The 9,395-nt window shown below is 38.8% G+C and overlaps 1 pseudogene; it reads right to left on the reverse strand.

The window, feature by feature from the left end:
- Positions 1 to 6,247: 6,247 nt before the first annotated feature.
- LOC110710893 lies at positions 6,248 to 7,341 on the reverse strand (annotated as a pseudogene).
- Positions 7,342 to 9,395: the final 2,054 nt, after the last annotated feature.

Genomic DNA, 9,395 nt, shown 5'->3' on the forward strand with positions numbered 1-9,395 from the left:
GATTGTGGAGGTTGTCACCAAGATTTGAGAAGATAGCACAAGATGGGTAGTCTTCGACGGCATTCGCTAAGATTGTGGAGGTTGTCACCAAGATTTGAGAATATAGCACGAGATGGGCGGTCTTTGACGGCATCCGCTAAGATTGTGGAGGTTGTCACCAAGATTTGAGAAGATAGCACGAGATGGACGGTCTTCCACGACATTTGCTAAGATTGTGGAGGTTGTCACCGAGATTTGAGAAGAGCGATTCGTGATGAGGCGGTCTTCGACGACTTTTGCTATGATTGGGAAGGTTGTCACTATGATTCAAGAAAAAGGCTCGAGATGTAGCAGCATTGATCGCCGGCGTTCCCTAGCTTGTGGAGGGTTGTCACAAACAACTGGAGGTGATTTTAAGAGAAGTTATCTTTGATGGCATTCCCTAGCTTGTGGAAGGTTGTCACAACAACAATGCAACAAAACGGTTAACCTAGAGACGTGTGCTCGACGGTGCAAGATACACGTTTCTTAACTCTCTTATCTGTTTAACTTTTAGTTTGCAGGTATTGACGTTACAAGAATAATTTAGGATCGTAGAACGTTCTAAATCATTTTCCGTCCCGATCGATACTTTGACGTTTGTTTACGAAACCTAGGTTTCTCCAAACTCAGTCATAGTGGGGGCTTCTGTAGACACCCATTTGTGTCTCCCCAAAACCAAACCCAGTGATGAGTACCTTTCACGTCGAATCATAATCGAATAAAGTGAAAGTGTGGGAGGTCTAGAGTTGCGGTTAGTTTTATTTCTTTTCTTTCTCTCTGTTTTTGAAAACCTATTTTAGGATAACAGCCAATCCAGTTTGGTTTGGTCTATGGCAAGGGTCCAATAATAGTGTAGTTGGGTTGGGTTCGAAAAGAGCTTTCCAACGATATATTATAATCCCAATTCCGATGAAAAATGAGGAAGTTATGGCCAAATTACTAACTGGGCCCAGTTTGATGTTTATATACGACCCAATGATCTAGAGGAGGGCCTAATATTGATTTATCATTCCTAATGCGATTAGAATTGATAATAGTATTCTAGAATCTTCTAGAAGGTTCTTTTCATTCCTAATGCGATTAGAATTGATTATAGTCTTCTAGAATCTTCTAGAAGGTTCTTTTCATTCCTAATTTAATTAGTATTGATAAATTGACTTTAGTTGACTTTTTAAGAGTTTTTAATCAGAATAAAAGAAGTGTTTTTAAGGAAAATACGATTTTTCCCTCTCTTACGGCTAAATATCAAAATAAGAAAGCGCGTGGAAAACTGATTACAGCGCCTGGCGACAAGACCAGCATCTGGCGACGAACCCAGGGTCTGGCGACAGACCTGGCGTTTGGCGCTGCACTCTAGCGTTTGGCGACAAGCGCATGTTGGGCGCTGCGGTCGTGTTTTATTCTTTTTGAAACTCTGATTCGTTTTTATCACATCCGGCTGATTTTATCTATAAATAGCCTCCTAAAACCTCCGTTTCCATCACCAACTCTCATCAAGAATCTCTTGATTTCTCTCTCTCTCTCTCTCTCTCTTTTCTAAACTAGCTTTTTGCACACAAAATTCCGCATTCACGAGTTCTAGAAACACCTAGCCAAGTTCGAAGTTGTCTTTGCCCTAGACGTGAAAGGTTTTAATTTCTGAGGGTTTGGTCCCAAATCTCTATTCCAATTATTTAGTTTAATTCAGCTGTTTGTTTATATTTTCTTTGAAGTTACTAACGCGTGTATTTTATTATTAGAAAGAGATACAAGGCATCCAAGTAAGTGCTTTAATTGATTTATTGATATTATATATAGAAATCATTTTTGGTTGTTATTATTGCTTCCTAGTATCATATTTAGGGTAATAACTGTAATTTCTAATATCAAATATGACAATTGTGATTTCTGTGATGCTTCCTATTTTCTTTCTAATATCATGTTAGTATCATGTTAGGGCTAAAGCTTTGATCTTTATTGTTAGTAACATGCTAGGGTTTGTTATTAATCTTGTTAGTATCATACCTAGGATCTTGCTATTATTAAGCTTTAACATGATTATGATTATGATTATGATTGTTACAATGATTATAAATGTTGCTTGATATATATTATTGTTATTGCTTGGTCACGCCTTTTATGCATGTTTAAAGGGAATTGGTACTTGTAATCACGCTTAATTACATAATTAATAATCTTATTTAGAGTTAATATGATTATAATTTGAGTTATCGCCAATAATAGATTTATTTGTGCATTAATATTCAACCAACAAAGATAAACAGGTTTAGGGTTAACCTATTGATTGCATGTTAGTCAGAAAGCGCACATGAAAACGATTAGAATTAAGTAGAGGCCTATTATTACGGCAGGTTCAATCTCTTTTAGGTTGGATTTGTACTTTCATCCCCGAACTTCCAGTCTTGGTTCTAGACCTATTGGGGTTAACGATCTCGTGGATCGTTAAGGGGTGTAACCTTCATCCTGTGAACGGTTTACAAGTTCCCAAAACTTGTTGGCGACTCTTTTGCTCTAGCTTCCTTCCCTGTGGACACCACCATGCTTAAGTGTATGATCACAATGGGGTTTTAGTTTGGGGTAATGCTTGAAATATTCCCTACAGGACCCGTATGCTGAATTTATCCATGGGAATTTGCAAAGCCCTAATCAGGGAAACCCTAATGGGGATAATTTGCATTCTGTCTGCGAGGTTCATGCTCAAAATACTAAGTAGCAAGCCCCTCCTTTATATAATGTGGTCTTCATCCCAATCGCCCCTTTGCTGTAAGGGCAGCGCCGGTTTTCAGTAGCTCACAACCCCCAACTCGCCCCTTTTTTCCAAACTCAACCTTTGAGGTTATGAAATCTTCTTTGGCCCAGCAAGTTAATAGACAGAGAGGGGGGCCAGGAACAATTTTCCACACTCTTGGAATCTCGGAGTGGGTTTTCTTCCCTACTGATTTTGATAGAAGTTTGGCTCTAGCTCATGGAAATATGGGCGAACATAACTAGAATATGGACGCACAACGTTTAGCAAACATTGGGGGTTAGTTGGAAATTTCGACGATAATGACAACTAGAAGGTTTCAGGAGGAAGAGCAGCAAGAGGAAGACGATTATGCATGTATTATGGAGGCGAGTAAAATTCTGTCTCTGGGAATTCAACATGCAAGAATGGATGAAATTCGAGAAATTCGCCGAGTTGCAAGGGTGACTACACCTCCTTTCCTTCGGCTTTCCCTGACGGAGTTAGTAGGGCTTCCAAACCTTCCTCTCAAGAAGTTCGATCCTCTTAACCCTCGAGTATCGCATTTAAGTTCTTTAAATTTCAAAGATTTGTTTAACTATGATGACAGTGCAAATGACAAGAAGCTCATAAGGGAGGCCGTGGGTCATCTTCCGCACTCATGTGAGGGAGAATCGATGAGGTACAGTGAGACTTATTTCAAGTGGGTGGAGCGGAAAAGGCTTAAAAGGTTACAAAGATGGTCAGACCAGGGAGGCTTTTCCATTTGGATCAAAGATGGAAAAGGAGAAAACAAGTTTGCTTCAAAGGCTATCTCAAAACCCAACATGGCTAGGGAATTTGGGGCGGACATTGATGGACATTCGGATGAGAGGCAGAAACAAAAGGCCTCAAGAAAATTCTTCTTCTTCTACTAAGTCTTACAAAAGTCAGAAAAGTGAGGAAGTCACTTCATCTTTCAGGGGTATTAGGGATGATATGGATATTGACATTCAATCTACTATTCTAGAATCGGTGACTATAGCTACGAAGGGTGAGGAGGCTGCTCCAAGTCAGCCCCCGACAGGTTTATGAATGTTGTGCCGTGGAATTGCAGGGGTTTAAATGATCCACACTCTCTTGCAATTCCCTACCTAGTGTGGCTCTATTGTTCGAAGTTACCTATATTTTTGTTTGTTTCGGAAACTAAGATGGATTTTGAAAATGCGGAGGCTAAGTTAAGTGTTCTTAATCCTACTTCCACTTTTGGTTGGAACTTGGAAGGAAGTAGTGTGGTCTTCTAGTTTTAGTTTGGTCAAATGATGTAGTAGTTTGTTTGTATTAGTCTAAAAACTTTTTCCTTTGTAAAATGAATGAATCAAATGGAAGTTATAAGTATGTCTTGTTCTTTTATGGCGAGCCCCAAGTCGAAAATAGTAAAATTGTTTGGGAACAACTTCAATGGTTCCTATAAGAATTCAAAAACGATCTAGTAATTGGGGAATTTAACTAAGTGGAAAGTGGGAGCGACAAATTAGGAGGTTCGGCTCGAATTAGAGGGGTTGATGCTTTTCTAGATTGGAGGTTCAGTAGTAATGTCACGGAGGTCCCCTTCTTAAGTCCAAGGTTCACTTGGAGTAACAAAAGGGGAGGGAATGATTTGATTTTAAAGAGGCTTGATCGGGCCTATATCACGGAGGAATGGTTCAGTCATTCTCCGAAAGGGAGAATTTTTCATGAACATATAGTTTGTTCTGACCATGCCGCTATCACTTATCATGATTCGGTAAGGTCATCTTCTTCTAATAGGCCTTATCAGATTGAGAAATTGTGTCTCGCCTTCCCAAGATATTAGAGACACAATAAAGCACTACAAGAAAACAACAAAATTGCGACGGAAATAGTTCGTCGTAAACTATGTAAAATCCGTCGTAAAGTTGGTTTACGACGGAATTCCGTCGTAAATGGTTGTGGGAAAACCTTTTGTAGGAAAATGGCCAATTTACGACAGAAATTCCGTCGTAAACCAACCTGACGACGGAAATAAAATCGTCGGACTTGGAATTGGCCTTTCATGAATATCCGTCGCAAACTTCCGACGGAAAAAGTTCCGTCGCAAACCTTAGATTACGACGGAACTTTCTGTCGCAAGTTATTATTTACGACGGAAAATTCCCTCGCAAAATTTTTTTTACGACGAAATTTTTCGTCGTAAAATACAATTTGCGACGGAATTTTCCGTCGTAAAAAAAATTTGCGAGGGAATTTTCCGTCGCAATTTATATTTTACGACGGAAAATTCCGTCGCAAATTTTAGTTTACGACGAAAAATTCCGTCGCAAATTGTAATTTACGACGGAAAATTCCGTCGCAAATTGTATTTTACGACGAAAAATTCCGTCGCAAATTTTAGTTTCCAGCCCGAAACTAATTTTGGTAATTTTCTGCATTTTCAAACCTGAATTTTTTTAATGATAAATCGACAAATAATATAATAATTATGTTTTAAAACTTTATATTGAGTCCTAAAATTGTTGTTTTAAAAAAATTAATTACCGACCTCCGAAATTAGGGTTATGGTTATGTTCATATATATATAATAATTATGTCCTATTACAAAAGATAGTCCACATTTTGGTATCTATACCAAACAAAAGGTAGGTTAGAGTGATTTTATGCTAGACTAAAGCTAAGCTACACAATCGCCTGGAAACCCTGGCCTGCTCCACCACCACCTGGGTCGTTCCTAGGGTCTCGATGCTGAGGATGAATGGTGGAACATGAGTCGTTGTTGTTGAGACGACTCATCATCTCATCGAAACTTTCCTTGTATCTCCTCTCCATTTCTGCCATTCGGGCTTCCATTTGAGTTTGGAGAGTTTGCACCCTGTGTTCAATCTGGTCTTCTGAATCCCCTGACTCCTTGTTTCTTCGAGCTTCTTCTAGTAGGTGTCCTACAAAATATTGAAGATAAAAAAAAATATTGTTAAAAAAACAACCAACAATATGGAGTTATATCGCATACTTTTAGGTGCCTATGGATAGAAATTAAGAAAATTAAGCACATAAGTCAATTTTCAACCCTCACTCATCCAAAATCATCCAAATTTGGGCTATATCGCTAAAACCATGCCTATTTTCTATGTTTTCAAGCAAATGAAAGGTTTCTTTCTTCTAACATTCCAATATCATTTGCTTTTAAGTTCCTAAGGATAGAAATTAAGAGAAAAAAGCACATATCTCAATTTTCAACCCTCGGTCATCCAAAATCATCCGAATTTGGCCTATATGGCTAAAACCATGCCTATTTTCTAAGTTTTCAAGCAAATGGACTCGTTCTTTCTTCTAACATTCCAATATCAATTGCTTTTAAGTGCCTAAGGATAGAAATTAAGAAAATTAAGCACATAAGTCAATTTTCAACCCTCACTCATCCAAAATCATCCAAATTTGGCCTATATGGCTAAAACCATGCCTATTTTCTAAGTTTTCAAGCAAATGGACTCGTTCTTTCTTCTAAAATTCCAATATCAATTGCTTTTAAGTGCCTAAGGATAGAAATTAAGAGAAATAAGCACATATGTCAATTTTCAACCCTCACTCCTCCATAGATTATAATGAACTAAAGTAATCTAACATACATCATATTAAACACAACAAAAAAGTAAACTAAACTAAACTTGATATCTTCACCCCACCATAGATATCTTCACCCCACCATAGATATCTTCACCCCAAGCACTTAGTGTTCGTTCACTTATACAAAAAAGTATGTGCTTATTAGATTAAACTAAACTAAACTTGATATCTTCACCCCACAAAAAAGTAAACTAAACTAAACCAAATCAAAGCCACTTATACACTTAGTGTTCGTTCTTCGAACTTGGGTTGTAAGCCAATGCAATGTCTCATTAACCAATACTCCTCGACCACCCAAATATATCGAAAACTCATCTTCATCAAACGCTTCGATTTTCTTCCAATCATTAGACCTTAATGAATAATTATACACAAAATTCTTATAACTCTTCCTCTGAAGACCACCAACCAACATCAAATAATCATTTTTACAAGAAACGAACCCAAACCCAAAAATCAATTTCCCTTGAAAATTCCCTAAAGGATCTGACACATGAAGAAACTGACCCATTATTGGATTATAAAAACGAAAGTTATAGCCTAATTTACTAAAAGCAGTTCCACGCCCAAAACATACTAACCCATTACATGAACCAATTAAGAAAGTATTCACACCATTATCATCAAAATGAAGACTTTTAACCTTAATCAAACCCTTTTCATCATAATTATTATCTGGGTATCTATCATATGCAGAATAATTAAGAATGTAAAAATCATAAGCAGATTTAATAAACACACAATTTGAGGGCACAAAAGGGTTTGAAATAGTGCATTTGAGATGGGAATTGATGAAATTTTGGGGAGGAGATAATAAAATTCCATGTTTTTGAAACAGATTTGAAGCGGGTTAAGGAATTTACCGGCAATCTTGGAAGGATTTCAGAAAAGATGAGTTCTTCAGGAAGTTCAACAGAATTTAGGGGTGATTGAAAGGGGTTATTTTGGGGTTTATTGTTTGTTTTCTTCAACAGAATTTAGGGGAGGAGGCCGGAGGTCGGAGTCAGATTCGAATGAAAAAAAACAAAAAAAAAAATAGGTGTACACTGATGTGGTAAGGTGGCGACGGAGGCTCGACGACGGACACAAGCCGCCCCTTCAGCCGCCCTCTTTCTCCTACTCGTCCTCTTTCTCTCTTACAATGTCGGCTCCGTTTGGGTCACCGACGGCGACAGTTGCGTGACGGAGGGCTGAGGTTTGGGTCACCGACGGCGGCGACTTCTTTTTCCCTCTCTCTTTCTCTCTCCTTCTCTTCCTTCTGTGCAACGACTCCAAAAATTCCCTCTCTCTTTCTCTCTCCTTCTCTTTCGTTCACCAAGGCGTCGCTGGAAAAACCAGGGCCGCCTCGTTCTTTCTTCTCTCTCCTTCTCTTTCTCTCTCTCCTGCCGCTGCTTCTCTTTCTCTCTCTGCATTTCTTTCCCCCTTTTTTTAGGTCCGTAATGAGTTAATTTTCAAAAATGACAATGACTTTTACGACGGAAATAAATTCCGTCGTAAATATAAACTTACGACGGAATACTCCGTCGCAAATTACTTTACGACGGAATATTCCGTCGTAAGTTTATATTTACGACAGAATTTATTTCCATCGTAAACTTTACGAGGGAAAATGCCTCGTAACTGAAATTTTCCGTCGCTAAATTGCGACGAAATGTTTTTCGTCGTAAATATCCACCTTAACGACGGAAAAAAATGTCCGTCTTAAGTATTCCGTTGTAATTTAGCCTATTTCTAGTAGTGAAGAAATCATGGACGGGAAATTCTCAGGGATCGTATATGTTTCAACTCTCACAAAAGTTAAAAAGACTATGAAGCAAACTTCAATTTTGGTTTTTGGAAAACAAGAAGGTATGGGGGGTCAACTGGAGAAATCTTTCAAAGGACCTCCATAGGACAGGGATGGATATTAGCTCCCTTCAGGAAGGGGAGGAGTACATCCATCAGATAAACCTCCTCATTCCAGAAAGCCAACTGTGTTTTGGTTATTGGAAACAACGAATGAAAGTGAACTGGGTTAGGTTTGGGGACTGTCCCACTCCTACTTTATATAGAAAAGTGAAGCAAAGGCAGTTACTCAATGAAATTTTAACCTTAAGGACTGGTGACGACACTTGGGTTGAGGGCCAAAATGAGGTTAAAGAGGTAATTCTAACAGCAATCAAAGACGTCTATAATCCGGTCACCCTTGGAGATCACGAAGAAGACATCGACCTTTTACTCCGTCAACTAGATATCCCTCACCTCTCGGAAGAGGATCGCCTTTGGTTAGACAGGGGCTTTAAGGATGGGGAAATAAAAAAGGCCATGCTCAATATGCACTGCTCTAAATCTCCAAGGCGGGATGGTTTTCCGATGGATTTCTTCAAGGTTTACTGGGAGGAGGTTGGACAACTAGTGGTCGACATTATGAAGCAGTTTCTGAGAACAGGGAACATGCTTAAGGAGTGGAACCAATCCCTCCTTGTTCTCATCCCAAAAGTTTTTGTTCCGGAGCTTGCTAGCCAATTCAGACCGATTAGCTTATGCAACACATTCTATAAGTGCATCTCATAATGTCTGGTTAACAGACTGAAGCCAATTCTCCCGAGTCTTATTTCGGAAAATCAGCATGACTTTGTTCCTGGAAGGTATATGGAGGACAACATCCTCTTGAGTCATGAGCTTATGCACCTCATTAATTTGAGGAAAGGATCAAATTTCACAGTAGTAAAGATTGATATGTCTAAGGCATATGACAGAGTGGATTGACTTTTTCTTCTTAAAGTCTTACAAGCTATTGGGTTCTCCAGCCATTTAATAAGGATGATTTCCCAGTGCATCTCAACGGTGAGTTTTAAAGCTGACATCAATAGGAAGACTTTGGATCATTTTTCTCCGAAATGTGGTTTGAGGCAAGGGGATCCTCTTTCCCCGTACCTATTCAATTTTTGTACGGATATTCTCTCGAGAACGTTATCCCTGGCAGAGGATATCAACCAACTGCAGGGTTTGAAAATCTCTCGAAGATCCCCCTCGATCTCTCATCTATTTT

Source organism: Chenopodium quinoa, unplaced genomic scaffold, assembly GCF_001683475.1.
Source record: "Chenopodium quinoa cultivar QQ74 unplaced genomic scaffold, ASM168347v1, whole genome shotgun sequence".
Lineage (NCBI taxonomy): Eukaryota > Viridiplantae > Streptophyta > Magnoliopsida > Caryophyllales > Amaranthaceae > Chenopodium > Chenopodium quinoa.